General features: G+C 45.5%; 1 protein-coding gene across 1 annotated transcript in view; it reads right to left on the reverse strand.

Annotated features, from left to right (window-relative positions):
* Nucleotides 1-16,258, reverse strand: part of ARL15 (ARF like GTPase 15) — a 447,774-nt gene that overhangs the window by 342,225 nt on the left and 89,291 nt on the right. The gene's annotated exons all lie outside the window — the stretch shown is intronic.

A 16,258-nucleotide genomic window follows, 5' to 3' on the forward strand; every position in this document is an offset into this window, starting at 1 on the left:
GTTGGAGCAGTGGGGGTGGGAGGGGGATACAGGTTGATGTCATCAGAAAATAATGGCTGATTCAGGTATACCTATGGGGTCCTACTGTGCCTAACTTATGTTTTTGTTCTGCATCCTGTTTCAGAAGGTCAGTATTTCATACTTGAGAAATTTTATAACCCACAGTAAAACACATAATTTTACCTTGAATGCTTAATGCCAACAGATGGCAATCCGATAAAAGTAGTCTGTGGCTGATTCACATGGAAAACAACGGAATTTAAGCATACAGCTAAACCCTTGAATTCCTTTTGATGTCAATAGAACTGAGAGGCAGTCCACTGTAAATAGCCCTGCCTACCATACCGCCCCCACCACACACACACACACACACACACACACATTTGCTTGGGGCTACAAACATGGTATTGGGGAATCTCATATTTGCTGCACAACATCTAATACAACTGTAAGAGTGCTAAAGCCTTCTGTATTGCCCCCAATATATGATTCAGTCTCTGCAAGGCCATAAATATTCCCTAGGGATGTCAGAGAATTCTGCCACGGATCTCGGTGAAGCCGAATGCCAGTGCATTCGGCCCCCTGAACTCCGTGGCGGAACGGCCTGCCCCCCCCCGCCCCCCCGCGGATCCCCCCCGGGACAAGACTTACCTGTGGCGGATCTTCCGGGCGGCAGCGGCTCTGGCGGCTGGTCTTCCGACTGGCTGCCGCCACCGCCATTTTCAGGCTTGTAAAAAAAAAAAAGATGTGATAGGCTACGTAAAGATTTACGTAGCCTATCATGGCTAGGTTTAAAAAAAAACAAAACACGACGTGATAGGCTACGTAAATCTTTACGTAGACTATCATGGTTGGGTGGGTTTAAAAAAAACAACAACCCGCGTACGCAAATGGCGGCGTAAATAAAATATTTACGTAGGCTAAAACGGGGAATCAAAAAGGGACGCAAATAGCGCCCGCTACGCTATTTGCATTCCCCTTTATTTTCACCTTCATAGTCTATGTAAATATTTACGTAGATTAAGATGGCAGAAATAAGGAACGCAAATGGCGGTGGCCGTAGCCACCGCCATTTGCGTACACGGGTTTTTGTTTTTGTTTTTTTTACCCAGAGCCCTCCGCGGCCAGAAATCTGACCGCGGACAGCTCTGGGCTGGCTGGGCCGGGCCGATTGCTCCGCAGAGCTGCCGCGGAGCACAGCCAGCTGTGGAGGATTCCGGGGGGGAGGAACAGAGCGCCTCCCCCCCGGCGAGGATTCCTGGGGGAGGGATGGAACGCCTCCCCCCCACCATCAACATAATCCGCGAAAGGTAAGTGACTTTCGTACATCCGTAATATTCCCCAACTGTGTGTTACCAGAGTTAGGCAACATTGTATTGTTGGTCCCCCCCTTCATGGATCACTGCCTTGTTGTGGCGAAGGGGCTTGTGTAACTCAGTGAAGCCCATAAGCTATGCCATGCAGGGTCACCCAAGACGGACAGGTCATGGTGGAGAGTTCTGACAACATGTAGTCCACTGGAGAAGGAAATGGTAACCCACTCCAGTATTCTTGCCAAGAAAACCCCATGGAACGTATGACAAGGCTAAAAGATATGACGCTAGAAGATGAGCCCCTCAGGTTGGAAGATGTCCAATATATTACTGGGGAAGAGCAGAGGGAATTTCCAAGTAGCGCCAGAAAGAGTGAAGCAGCTGGGCCAAAGCCGAAAGGACACTCAGCTGTGGATGTGTCTGGTGGTGAAAAGAAAGTCCAATGCTGTAAAGAACAATATTGTTTAGGAACCTGGAATGTAAGATCAATGAATCAAGGTAAGCTGGAGGTGGTCAAACATGAGATGGCAAGATTGAACATCAACATCTTGGGAATCAGTGAACTAAAATGGACAGGCATGGGCAAATTTAATTCAGCTGACCATTATATCTACTACTGTGGGCAAGAATCCCTTAGAAGAAATGGAGTAGCACTCATAGGCAACAAAAGGGTGGGAAAAGCAGTACTGGGGTACAATCTCAAAAACGATAGAATGATCTCAGTACGAATCCAAGGCAAACCATTCAACATCACAGTAATTCAAGTCTATGCCCCAACTACTGAGGCCAAAGAAGCTGAGGTTGATCGGTGCTATGAAGACCTACAACACCTTCTAGAACTAACACCAAAAAAAAAGATGTCCTTTTCATCATAGGGGATTGGAATGCTAAAGCAGGAAGTCAAGAAATCACCGGGATAACAGGCAGGGATGGGCTTGGTGTACAAAATGAAGCAGAACAAAGGCTAATAGAGTTTTGCCAAGAGAACATGCTGATCATAGCAAATACTCTTTTCCAGCAGCACAAGGGTCGACTCTACACGTTGACATCACCAGATGGTCAATATCGAAATCAGATTGATTATGTCCTTTGCAGCCAAAGATGGAGAAGCTCTATACAGGCAGTAAAAACAAGACCTGGAGCTGACTGTGGCTCAGATCATGAGCTGCTTCTTGCAAAATTTCAGCTTAAATTGAAGAACGTAGGGAAAACCACTAAACCATTCAGGTATGACCTAAATCATATCCCTGATGAATATACAGTGGAGTTGAGGAATACATTTAAGGGATTAGACCTGATAGACAGAGTACCTGAGGAACTATGGACGGAGGTCCGTAACATTGTTCAGGAGGCAGCAACTCAATCCATCCCAAAGAAAAAGAAATGCAAGAAAGTTAAGTGGCTGTCTGAGGAGGCTTTACAAGTAGCTGAGGAAAGAAGGGAAGCAAAAAGCAAGGAAGAAAGGGGAAGATATATCCAACTGAATGCAGAGTTCCAGAGAATAGCAAGGAGAGACAAGAAGGCCTTCTTAAATGAACAATGCAAAGTAATCGAGGAAAACAATAGAATGGGAAAGACTAGAGATCTTTTCAAGAAAATTGGAGATCTCAAGGGAATGTTTTGTGCAAAGACGAGCATGATAAAGGACAAAAGGCAGGGACCTAACAGAAGCAGATGAGATTAAGAAGAGGTGGAAAGAATACACAGAAGAACTATACAGGAAAGATCTGAATGTCCCTGATAGCCATGATAGTGCGGTCACTGAACTTGAGCCTGACATCCTAGAGAGTGAAGTCAAGTGGGCCTTAGGAAGCATTACTAACAACAAAGCTAGCAGAGATGACAGTATTCCAGCTGAGCTATTTAAGATCCTAAAAGATGATGCTGTTAAAGTGCTGCACTCAATATGCCAACAAATTTGGAACACTCAACAGTGGCCACAAGACTGGAAAAGGTCAGTTTACATTCCAATTCCAAAGAAGGGCAACGCCAAACAGTGTTCAAACTACTGTACAATTGCGCTCATTCACATGCCAGCAAGGTGATGCTCAAAAGTCCACAAGCTAGGCTTCAGCAGCATGTGAACCGAGAAGTACCGGAAGTACAAGCGGGGTTTCGAAGAGGCAGAGGAACTAGAGATCAAATCGCCAACATTCACTGGATCATGCAGAAAGCAAGAGAATTCCAGAAAAATGTCTATTTCTGCTTCATTGACTACGCTAAAGCCTTTGATTGTGTGGATCACAACAAACTGTGGCAAATTCGTAAAGAGATGGGAGTACCAGACCGCCTTACCTGTCTCCTGAGAAACCTGTATGAGGGTCAAGAAGCAACAGTAAGAACCAGACATGGAACAACCGATTGGTTCAAAATTGGGAAAGGAGTACGACAAGGCTGCATATTGTCGCCCTGCTTATTTAACTTATATGCAGAGTACATCATGAGAAACGCCGGGTTGGATAAATCACAGGTCGGAATTAAGATTGCTGGGAGAATTATCAACAACCTCAGATACACAGACGATACCACCCTAATGGCAGAAAGCAAAGAGGATCTAAAGAGCCTCTTGTTGAGGGTGAAAGGGGAGAGTGCCAAAGCTGGTTTGAAACTTGACATTAAAAAAACTAAGATCATGGCATCTGGCCCCATCACTTCCTGGCATATTGAAGGGGAAGAAATGGAAGCAGTGACAGATTTTATTTTCTTGGGCTCCATGATCACTGCAGACGGTGACTGTAGCCATGAAATTAAAAGACACTTGCTCCTGGGGAGGAAAGCTATGGCACACCTAGACAACATAGTAAGAAGCGGAGACATCACCTTGCTGACAAAGTTCGTCTAATCAAAGCTATGGTTTTCCCAGTAGTAATGTATGGCTGTGAGAGCTGGACTATAAGGAAGGCTGAGCACTGAAGAATTGATGCTTTCGAACTGTGGTGCTGGAGAAGACTCTTACGAGTCCCCTGGACTGCAAGGAGGTCAAATCAGTCCATCCTAAAGGAAATCAACCCTGAGGGCTCATTGGAAAGACAGATACTGAAGCTGAAGCTCAAATATTTTGGCCACCTAATGTGAAAACTCCCTGGAAAAGACTCTGATGCTGGGAAAGACTGAAGGCAAAAGGAGAAGGGCACGGCAGAGGATGAGATGGCTAGATAGCATCACCAATGCAATGAATATGAACTTGAGCACACTCCGGGAGAGAGCACAGGACAGGAAGGCCTGGCGTGCTATGGTCAATGGGGTCATGAAGAGTCGGACACAACGTAACGACTGAACAACAAAAACAATTGTTGGTCCCACAAAATAAAACAGAATTATTTATTTACTAAATGCATATCCTGCTCTTCTTCTACAGTAGTGCTCAAGGAAGCTAGCAACAACAAATTACAAGATAAAATACAAATGTATAATTGAAACTTAAAAGCAAATCAGTTAAAAACTCCTTGATACAATTAAGAAATCAACAACACCCAGCAGTTAAAACCTGGAGCTACCTTTGAAGGAGGTTCAGAAACTCCAGCTTGTGTAGAATGTGGTCATCCAAGTATTGGTGGGGGCGAGGCGATTCAGTCACATAATGTACCAGCTGCACTGGTTACTAGTGTGTTTCCACTGGTTTTAACTTTAAAAGTCTTAAACAGTTTGGGACCAAGTTACTTGAAGGACTGCCTTCACTCATATCAGCTTACCCACACTTTAAGATCAGAAAGACAGGCCCTTCTCACTTGCCCACCTGTGAGAGCAGGCAGGTGGATGACCACATGTGAGAGGGCCTTCTCTGCAGTGGCCCCACACCTTTGGAACAAGTTGCCATTGGAGATCCGCCATGTTCCGTCATTGCAAGCTTTTAAGAAGGCCTTGAAAACATATGATTTTACCATGGCCTTCTCTTGAAATGGCTGCTGTTGTTGCTGTTACTGCTGTTACTGCTGTTACTGCTGTTATCATTGTTGCTGGTTTTATTGTTGGCTTTTATTGTTGTTTTTATGTTTTTATTGCTTTTAATATTTTAACTGTTTATTATTGTAAGCAGCCTTGGGAGGGCTTCTGCCCTGAAAGGCAGCCAAGAAATGTTTTAAATTAAACAAACAAAAAACTACCCAGGTTCGCACATAACAACAAGGTATAGTCCCTCCCTACTATGGCTTGAATATTCAAAACGGTGGCGGCTGCCACAACAAGAAACCCCACAGGGAAATTCCCCCATGGTGGCTTTTCATTAGGTGCAAACTGGGACTCTGAGTCAACATGGCTGTGTCTGCTTACAGAAGGACATGAAAAATGAGCTCACCTGGCCTCTCCTGGCAGGGAGTTTCAGACCCTGGGAGCAGCCACCGAGAAGGTCCTCTCTCGCATTGCCACTGGATGTGCCTTCGATGGTGGTGGGGCAGAGAGAAGAGCCTCTTCCGAGGATCTTAAAATCCAGGCAGGCTCATATGGGAGAATGCAGTCTTTCCTCCTGAATGAATGAATAAAAATGTAAAGAAGGCAAGCAAATGCTTTGTATTGTGCCAGTCACCACTAGTGTAGGCATATGCAGATATTTAGCAATAAATATATCGCAAGTCTCAGTTTGTTGATTTGACTCTTTGATATCCTATCTTCAGATTCAGTTGGGAAAAGTTTGATGTTCATATAAAACTGCTTCATTAGAATCTGTACAGTGATGCTAAATGGGAGTAATATAAGCAACAGAGTGGGCTGGGCACCCAACAAGCCCACTGTGCTAAACGCCCTTGTACATGCTTGATATTTACTTGGTCTTTTCCTATATTCAACTACAGGCATGAAAGTGCTTCCTTTAGGCAATGTGTTCTGGAATGAGTTTTAAAGACAGCATCATTTCCAGGTATGAGATCCCTGTTTTGTCATAACCTGTTTTTTCATGCAAATATGGTGCAAATATTCACAAACTACGGATCCTCTATTCACAGGAATACAGCATACAGGCTGTGCCTGAGGAGTGCCAATCAATACTAGCTTTCCTGCTATTCCTACACATTAATTCATTGCAACTACATTGCAGTTAGAGATAACATTAAAAGGCCATTGTATTTGCTTTTAGCATCTCAGGGGAATATAAATATTGAACTATCATTTTTTTCTTTGGGGTATTAAAAAGAATGTAAAAAGAGAGTCTGTTCCATATAGTCAGTCTGGAAGGAAAGGTTTTTCAATACTCAAGAGAACTAGATTAATTAAGGGGGCAATCCTATGCGTATTTAGACAGAAAAAAGTCCTACAAATGCCAGCACCCTTAGTCAGAAAGCCTTGATCTTTGCCTACCTACATTTCTATTTCCTCTGTTGATCCTTATGTTGAATTTAGGCAAAGAACATGCATCCTGTTCTTTTCCTTAAACATTATCTTCATTGGCTTCAGTGTTGTAGATAAAACCGATAACACATGTTATGGATTAGGGAAAAGGTTGGAGATCCCATTTGTAGATCTTAGTGATTTACCTAGACTTAGAGTGTGTGCCTACTCAGAAGTAAGCCCTAATGTATCCAAAGCCCCACTGAGTCCCAGGTAAGTGTGTAGCACTGCAGGCTTACTAGCAAGTGCACACTAACAAGTAAGCCCTTTGGGACTTGCATCTAAGCAGACATACCTAGGATTGTGCTCTAAGGCTATAATCCTATACACACCTATTGGGAGTAAGTCACCTTGAATGCAGTGGTGCTTACATTTGAGTAGACATGTATAGGATGGCATTGTAGGAGGTTGTGCATGTTTATTTTCTCTCTTCTCCCTCTTCTGCTCTGTGCTAAGGGAGGAGTTTGGCTATGTTTTTAGAGACCAGCTCTGCTCATCAGCTCCAAGGTCAGTCCATTAGCAATTTGGCCAATGGCTGATGCACACTCAGATCGCAGTAGCAAAAAACTGTATTAAAATTGCAATTCACATTGCTTGGCCTACACTGCCAGTGGATGAACACTTTGTTCTTCTTGTTGAGAAAGAGCTGATTCAGAAGATTAACTACAAGGCTTTCCCTCCATATTCAATGTTTTTTTTTTTGCAGTCATAACAGTGATGAGGTTCACAGCTACAGCAATATGCTCCCTTTCCAACTGAAGAATGTCCATAACGCAGTGGAATCGCTACAACTACTTTCCTTTGGAAGCTAGATTTTCCAGGCATAGTCTGATCCCATAAATGTTGGACACAAGGACTGCTACATCACAACCTGCAAGGTTCCATTAGGAATATGAATGGGCCAAAGCTGTTTTGCTGGGCAGCAGTAAGCAAAAGGCACTGTTCAAGCAACAGCTATCCTTTCCAGAAGAGACATATGCATACCAGCAGTGTACAGAGATGAAAATGCACAGCGAAGGGGTGTGATGGAGCAGGAAAAAGATAGGACAGGAGAATCTTAATCTGTATGTCATTCCTTTTTCTTTAAAAAAATATTTTAATTGAATTTTGACAAATAATTATAATAAGAACATAAACAAATAAACACAAGGAAGGGTTATAACAAGTGCATTGCACGTTGACTGGTTCCTGTTAATACACTTATCTCCAGAATGACAGTACAGATAAATATTAAATGCTTCCATTAAGACCACTTTGATCAAATCAGAGAATCTTTCCAAAATGAAAAATAAGTAGTAGTTGGATGAATTCAGGAGGGAGGATACTTTATTGATGTATGATTGAAATGGAAATCATGTGACTGAAAATAAATTCTGCTTTCAACTATCATAGGAAGCTGTCTTATAACAGGTCAGACTATATGTCCATTTAGCCCAGTATTGTCTACCCTTAGGCAGAGGTGAATCCCATTGCCTGCTACCTGTGTTTCAAAGTTGGTGTCACTTCCTGGTTCCTCCTAGGAAAAATAACCCACTCGGGCCAGATCAAGTACTTCTTTCATATTGTCTGGGTTCGGATGACACACCAACCTGTCATGGGTAAAACAACCCCTACAACAGCCCATGGGGTATTAGGTTGTATGAACCCAGTCATTGTTACAACCTAGTCCTTGAGATGGCCAGGGATTGAACTTCGAACCTTCTACATGCAAAACCCTACCACTGAGCTATGATATGATACCTCCCTGAGCTATGACAATGTTACCTACATCAGGTTGCTTCTAGTATGTTTCCGGGCACAATTCAAGGTGCTCATTTTGACCTACAAAGCCCTATGACATTTGGGGCCAGGACACCTGAAGAGCCACCTCCTTCCATATGAATCTCCCTATAATTTATGATAATCCAAAGCCCTGTTATATGCCCCACCACTTAGAGATGCTAGGTTGGGGGGTACCTGAGGCAGGTCCTTTTCAGTAGGAGCACCCTGATCGTAGAACTCTCTCCCAAAGGACATGAGAATGGCTCCTTCCTTTTTGCTTTAGATGGGCAGTAAAGACTGTTTTGTTCCATTGGGTTTTTGTTGTATAATGTTTGTCTCTCTTCAGGTTTTAATTTTAATGTCAGTCTTAGTTTATTGGGTTTGTTTGGGGGGGGATTTGCTCCTGTGTTTCTTGATTTTATGTGAAGTTTCAGTGTTTTATTGTACATTGCTCCAGGCAGAGGCTACAATTTATAAAGCTAATAAAGCGAAAAAGAAACAGACTTCAGTTTTGGCATTTATGGTATGAGTTAGATAAAAATGTCAGTTCATATTTTTGAAGTGCTATTTACAGTTCAGATTTGTTAGCACAAATTCATTTTTTACTTATTATATGGCATAAAATTAGTTGTGGATACATGTTTTACTTTCTGATCCATTTTTATTCTCTTACTGTATAGCATAAAACTAGTTGATCTTGTGCAGGCATGATTTACTTTCTGTTTCACGTGTGACTATGTCATATACGTATCTTGCAGAACACTGCAATACTTTATTACACTTTATATACGTACTTGTATTACACTGTAATAATTACACGATCTCGTGAGATTACAGGCAAACACTTGACATGACAGGGCCAAAGTAGTACAAGACTTACAAAACAATCTTATGCATGTTTACTTATAAGTGGAGTTTACTCACAGGTAAGTGTGTGTAGGATTGATTGCAGCCTTAGTTATGGACTTAGTCAGCTATGTATAGATTGAAAAGGAGAGGTGCAAGAACCAAGCCTTGTGATAGTCTGTTGTTTAAAATTTTAGGGATGCTAGTATCCTCTCCTATAGTCACAGAGAAAGTTCTTCCAGCAAGCATATTATCTATAAGTCGGGTAGTTTTTCAGCATGAGGTTACTTGTATTAATTTATAAAGTAGTCCATGCCTCCACACTGTATCATATGCTGCACTTAAATCTATAAAAGCAACTGATGTTTTTTGCTTCGCCTGATATCCTGCTTCTATATAGGTTAGGGGTGTACGAAACACTTACCTGGTTCCGCTGGGGCCATCCGTGGTGGGGCGGGAGGCACTCCATCCCTCCCCCCCCGGAATCCTCCCCAGCCAGCTATGCTCTGTGGCAACTCCGCGGAGCTGCTGGTCAGGGCCAGCCGGAGCCAGAATTCCGGCCACTGCTAGGCTGCTGCGGCCGCAAATGGTGGCTGCTATGCACGCCGCCATTTGCGTGGCTGCCAGCCGTGATAGGCTACTTAAGTAATTACGTAGCCTATCATGAAAAAGGCAGCCACACAAATGGCGGCCGCTACGCCATTTGTGTGGCTGCTTTTTTTGTGATAGGCTACGTAAATTTTATTTATTTATTTGTTTATTTATTTATTTATTACATTTATTAATCGCCCATCTGGCTAGTCACCCAGCCACTCTGGGCAATGTACAAGCATATAATAAAACAGTTTAAAACAATAAAATTCTACAATAAAAACATTTTCTAAAATACCCTTGTTGTTGTTGTTGTTGTTCAGTTGTTCAGTCGTGTCTGACTCTTCGTGACCCCATGGACCATAGCACGCCAGGCCTTCCTGTCCTGTGCTCTCTCCTGGAGTGTGCTCAAGTTCATATTCATTGCATTGGTGATGCTATCTAGCCATCTCATCCTCTGCCGTCCCCTTCTCCTTTTGCCTTCAGTCTTTCCCAGCATCAGGGTCTTTTCCAGAGAGTTTTCTCTTCGCATTAGGTGGCCAAAATATTTGAGCTTCAGCTTCAGTATCTGTCACTCCAATGAGTACTCAGGGTTGATTTCCTTTAGGATCAACTGATTTGACCTCCTTGTAGTCCAGGGGACTCGTAAGAGTCTTCTCCAGCACCACAGTTCGAAAGCATCCATTCTTCGGCGCTCAGCCTTCCTAATAGTCCAGCTCTCACAGCCAGACATTACTACTGGGAAAACCATAGCTTTGATTAGACGGACCTTTGTCGGCAAGGTGATGTCTCTGCTTCTTACTATGCTGTCTAGGTTTGCCATAGCTTTCCTCCCCAGGAGCAAGTGTCTTTTAATTTCATGGCTACAGTCACCATCTGTGGTGATCTTGGAGCCCAAGAAAATAAAATCTGTCACTGCTTCCATTTCTTCCCCTTCTATATGCCAGGAAGTGATGGGGCCAGATGCCATGATCTTCGTTTTTGTAATGTTGAGTTTTAAACCAGCTTTTGCACTCTCCTCTGTCACCCTCAACAAGAGGCTCTTTAGATTCTCTTCTCTTTCTGCCATTAGGGTGGTATCGTCTGCATATCGGAGGTTGTTGATAATTCTCCCAGCAATCTTAATTCCGACCTGTGATTCAACCAACCCGGCGTTTCTCATGATGTACTCTGCATATAAGTTAAATAAGCAGGGCGACAATATGCAGCCTTGTCGTACTCCTTTCCCAATTTTGAACCAATTGGTTGTTCCATGTCTGGTTCTTACTGTTGCTTCTTGACCCTCGTACAGGTTTCTCAGGAGACAGGTAAGGTGGTCTGGTACTCCCATCACTTTAAGAATTTGCCACAGTTTGTTGTGATCCACCCAATGAAAGGCTTTAGCGTAGTCAATGAAGCAGAAATAGATTTTTTCTGGAATTCTCTTGCTTTCTCCATGATCCAGCGAATGTTGGCGATTTGATCTCTAGTTCCTCTGCCTCTTCGAAACCCCGCTTGTACTTCCGGTACTTCTCGGTTTGCATACTGCTGAAGCCTAGCTTGTAGGATTTTGAGCATCACCTTGCTGGCATGTGAAATGAGCGCAATTGTGCGGTAGTTTGAACACTCTTTGGCATTGCCCTTCTTTGAAATTGGAATGTAAACTGACCTTTTCCAGTCTTGCAGCCATTGTTGAGTGTTCCAAATTTGTTGGCATATTGAATGCAGCACTTTAACAGCATCATCTTTTAGGATCTTAAATAGCTCAGCTGGAATACTGTCATCTCCGCTAGCTTTGTTGTTAGTAATGCTTCCTAAGGCCCACTTGACTTCACTCTCTAGGATGTCAGGCTCAAGTTCAGTGACCGCACTATCATGGCTATCAGGGACATTCAGATCTTTCCTGTATAGTTCTTCTGTGTATTCTTTCCACCTGTTCTTCATCTCATCTGCTTCTGTTAGTTCCCTGCCTTCTTTGTCCTTTATCATGCCCGTCTTTGCACAAAACGTTCCCTTGAGATCTCCAATTTTCTTGAAAAGATCTTTAGTCTTTCCCATTCTGTTGTTCTCCTCGATTTCTTTGCATTGTTCATTTCAGAAGGCCTTCTTGTCTCTCCTTGCTATTCTCTGGAACTCTGCATTCAGTTGGATATATCTTCCCCTTTCTCCCTTGCTTTTCGCTTCCCTTCTTTCCTCAGCTACTTGTAAAGCCTCATCAGACAGCCACTTGGCTTTCTTGCATTTCTTTTTCTTTGGGATGGATTGAGTTGCTGCCTCCTGAACAATGTTACGGACCTCCATCCATAGTTCCTCAGGCACTCTGTCTATCAGGTCTAATCCCTGAAATCTATTCCTCACCTCCACTGTATATTCATAAGGGATATGATTGAGGTCATACCTGAATGGTTTAGTGGTTTTCCCTACCCTAAAAATACCCTAACCCACCCCAAACGCCTGCCTGAACAACCACATTTTTAATGCACGGCGGAAGCTCATTAAAGAGGGGGCATGACGGCGTTCCTTAGGGAGGGAGTTCCACAGAGTGGGGGCCACCACAGAAAAGGCCCTCTCCCTCATCCCCACCAGTCTAGCTGTCCTGGCTGATGGGACAGAGAGAAGGCCATCCGAGGCTGATCTTGTTTAGCGGCCTGTCTGGTGTTGCTGGAGGCACTCCTTAAGATAGGCTGGGCCAGAACCATATAGGGTTTTAAAGGTCAAAACAAACACCTTGAATTTGGCCCGGAAAACAAGTGGTAACCGGTGCAACTCCTTCAGCACTGGAGTGATGTGATCTTGCTAGCGGCTGCCTTTAATCAGGCGAGCCACTGCGTTCTGTACCACTGCAGCTTCCAAACCATCTTCAAGGGTAACCCCACGTAGAGTGCATTACAGTAGTCTAAACGTGAGTAGACCAGGGCATGTACTATTGATGGGAGCAGATGGTCAGGAAGGAAGGGGTGCAGCCGCCGTATCAGATGGAGTTGATACAGCGCTGTTCGGCTTACAGCTGACACCTGAGCCTCCATGGACAGCTGGGAGTCCAAAATCACCCCCAGGCTGCGGACCTGGTCTTTCTAGGGTAGCCGTACCCTATTCAACACCAGGTCAACATCCCCCAGCCTCCTCTTGTCTCCCACCAAAAGTACCTCAGTCTTGTCAGAGTTCAGCTTCAGCTTATTCCCCCCATCCAGCCACTCACCATCTCCAGACATTTGGACAGGGATTCTATGGCCAACCTTGGTGAAGATTTGAACAAGAGGTAGAGCTGCGTGTCATCTGCATACTGATGACACCGCACCTCAAACCTCCTGATGATAGCCCCCATCGGCTTCACATAGATGTTAAATAGCATCGAGGAGAGGATGGAACCCTGTGGCACCCCACAAGTGAGTGGCCATGGGTCCAAAACCTCCTCTCCCAGTGCTACCCTCTGGTACCTGCCAGAGAGGAAGGACTAGAACCACTGCAATATGGTGTCTCCAATGCCCAACCCCTCCAGGCGGTCCAGGAGGATACCATGGTCAACAGTGTCAAAAGCCACTGAGAGGCTCCATAAGTAGGGATGTACGAAAGTCACTTACCTTTCGTGGATTATGTTTATGGTGGGGGGGAGGCGTTCCAACCCTCCCCCCGGAATCTTCGACGGGGGGGAGGTGCTCCGTTCCTCCCCCCCGGAATCTTCCACGGCCGGCTGTGCTCTGCGGCAGCTCCGCGGAGCAGCCGGCCAGGCCCAGCCAGGCCAGAGCCGTCCGAAGCAGGATTTCCGGCCACAGAGGGCTCTGGGAAAACAAAAAACAAAAAAATCGCGTACGCAAATGGCGGTGGCTACGGCCGCCGCCATTTGCATTCCTTAGTTTGGGCCGTCTTAGTCTACGTAAATATTTACATAAACTAAGATGGCGAAAATAAGGGGAACGCAAATAGCGTAGCTCCCGCCGCGTACGCCTTTTTTTTTTTTTACCCAGTTGTTTTAGGCTACGTTAAGTTTTATGTAGCCTAAAACGTCTGGGGGAAAAAAGAAAAAAAGGCGTACGCAAATTTGTGTACGCCTTTTTTTTTTTACCCAGACGTTTTAGGCTACGTAAAAACTTAAGTAGCCTATCACGTCTCTGTAAAAAAAAAAACTGCAAATGGCGGTGGCGGCAGCCGGTCGGAAGACCAGCCGCCGCCGCTGGAGCCGCCGCCGCCCGGAAGATCCGCCCCAGGTAAGTCTCATCCCGGGGGGGATCCGTGGGGTGGCGGGGGGTGGCAGGCCATTCTGCCACAGATTTCGGGGGGCCGAATGCACTGGCATTCGGCCTCACCGTGATCCGTGGCGGAATTCTTTGCCATCCCTATCCATAAGACGCCTGGGGTGGACTATTTTAATGGGTCCTCCACCCCTGCGGAGGGGTTGTGGAACCGAGAAGTCTAACGTCACCAGATAGTGATCTGACTATGACCGGGGGGGGGGGTGGATATGCCCCCGACTTCCAGATCACTCCCTGCTTCTCCAGAAACAAACACAAGGTCTAGTGCATAATCGGCTACATGGGTTGGCCCAGTTAGAATATGGTGCACTCCCAGGAAGCCATGGTCTCCAAGAAGTCCCGAGGTGCTCCTGTGAGGATGGCCTCCGAATGTACATTGAAGTCCACCAACACCAATAAGTTAGGGGACTGTACACGCACATCAGAGACCACCTCAAGCACCTCGGCCAGGGAGTCAGTCGTGCAGCAGGGCGGACGGTACATGAGCAGAATCCCCAGACTGCCCTTTGGGCCCAACCTCCAGTACATGCACTCCGCAACCTTGGTCTCCTGGAAAGGGGGTCTGGTGAAGACGAAGGACTCTCGGTAGATAACAGTCACTCCCCTTCCCCGATCCCCAGCCCTCGGCTGCTGTGCACACGAAAATCCATCTGGACACATGGCCGCAAGAGTTGGAGCAGCAGCCTCGGCCAGCCAGGTCTCCGTAATACATGCCAGGTCTGCACCCTCGTCCAGGATCATGTCATGGATGAGGGAGGTTTTCTGGGTAACAGACCTGGCATTGCAGAGCTGAAAACGAAGGCCAGAAGATGGAGTCATGCCTCCCCCAGCCATCCTTTGGCTCTGGACAGGCCCGGAGCAGGGGACAGATACTACACATCTCTCCCTTGTTCCATTTACCTGGCATAGCCTGCCCCTAGTGGTGCTGGAGAAGACTGTTACGAGTCCCCTGGACTGCAAGGAGGTCAAATCAGTCAATCCTAAAGGAAATCAACCCTGACTGCTCATTGGAAGGACAGATACTGAAGCTGAAGCTCAAATATTTTGGCCATCTAATGCGAAGAGAAAACTCTCTGGAAAAGACCCTGATGCTGGGAAAGATTGAAGGCAAAAGGAGAAGGGGACGGCAGAGGATGAGATGGCTAGATAGTATCACCGATGCAATGAATATGAACTTGAGCACACTCCGGGAGAGAACGCAGGACAGGAAGGCCTGGTGTGCTATGGTCCATGGGGTCACGAAGAGTCGGACACGACTGAACGACTGAACAACAACAACAAGCACTCCACCACTAGGCTACATAAGTAAATACTTATGTAGCCTATCACGGCAAAGAGCAGAAGCGCGAATGGCATAGTGGCTGCCATTTGCGCCCCTGCTCTTTGCTGACAAAGGCTATGTAAGTATTTACGTAGCCTATCACGCTAAAGCAGCCACGCAAATGGTGGCCGCTACAACGGCTGCCATTGGTGGCTGCAGCAGACTGGCAGCAGCCGGGAGGCCAGCCGGAGAAGCTGCCGCCGCTGGAGCTGCTGCCAGAGCCGCATCCGCCGCCAGGTAAGCTCCGTCCCGGGGGGATTCTGCAGGGGGGGGGAGGCCGTTCCGCCACAGATTCTGGGGGGCCGGATTCTAAAGAATCTGGCCTCACTGGAGTCCGTGGCGGAATTCTCTTGACATCCCTAATATAGGTTGTTAGTGAAAGCACTTGGTCAGCACAGCTTTGTGCGGGGCGAAATCCAGCTCGTCCCAGTGGAATTATCTGGAGTATCTTCTGGCTGATTCTATTATGCAGAAGCCTTTCGAGAAGTTCATAGACAGTGCTTAGCAGTGCGATTGGTTGATAGGTCTTTGGTTGGTCATTTGTTTTTCCTGGTTTGAATATTGCGATGATTTTTGCTTGCTTCATCTTGTGTAGTATTATACCTGTTTCCATAATATTTGAAAAGAATTCTGCCAACCATCTTTTTGCATATTTTCCACAGTGCAGGAGGAATTCAGGATGTATACTATCTTGTCCAGGTGCCTTGCCAGCTTTTATATCCTTGGGTGCGTCTGTAATTTCAAAGGGGGGAAAGGGCTTGAATATTCAGATTGTTCAGGACAAGTAGTTTTAAGAGCACTAAGTTTTTGTCTAATTTGTCTTGTATGGACTTTGTCCCTTGTAGCTCTACATGTAGACAACATATGTGCCGCGATCT

This window comes from Heloderma suspectum, chromosome 2 (assembly GCF_057233095.1).
Source record: "Heloderma suspectum isolate Gila_16-S chromosome 2, 16-S_ref, whole genome shotgun sequence".
Taxonomy (NCBI): domain Eukaryota; kingdom Metazoa; phylum Chordata; class Lepidosauria; order Squamata; family Helodermatidae; genus Heloderma; species Heloderma suspectum.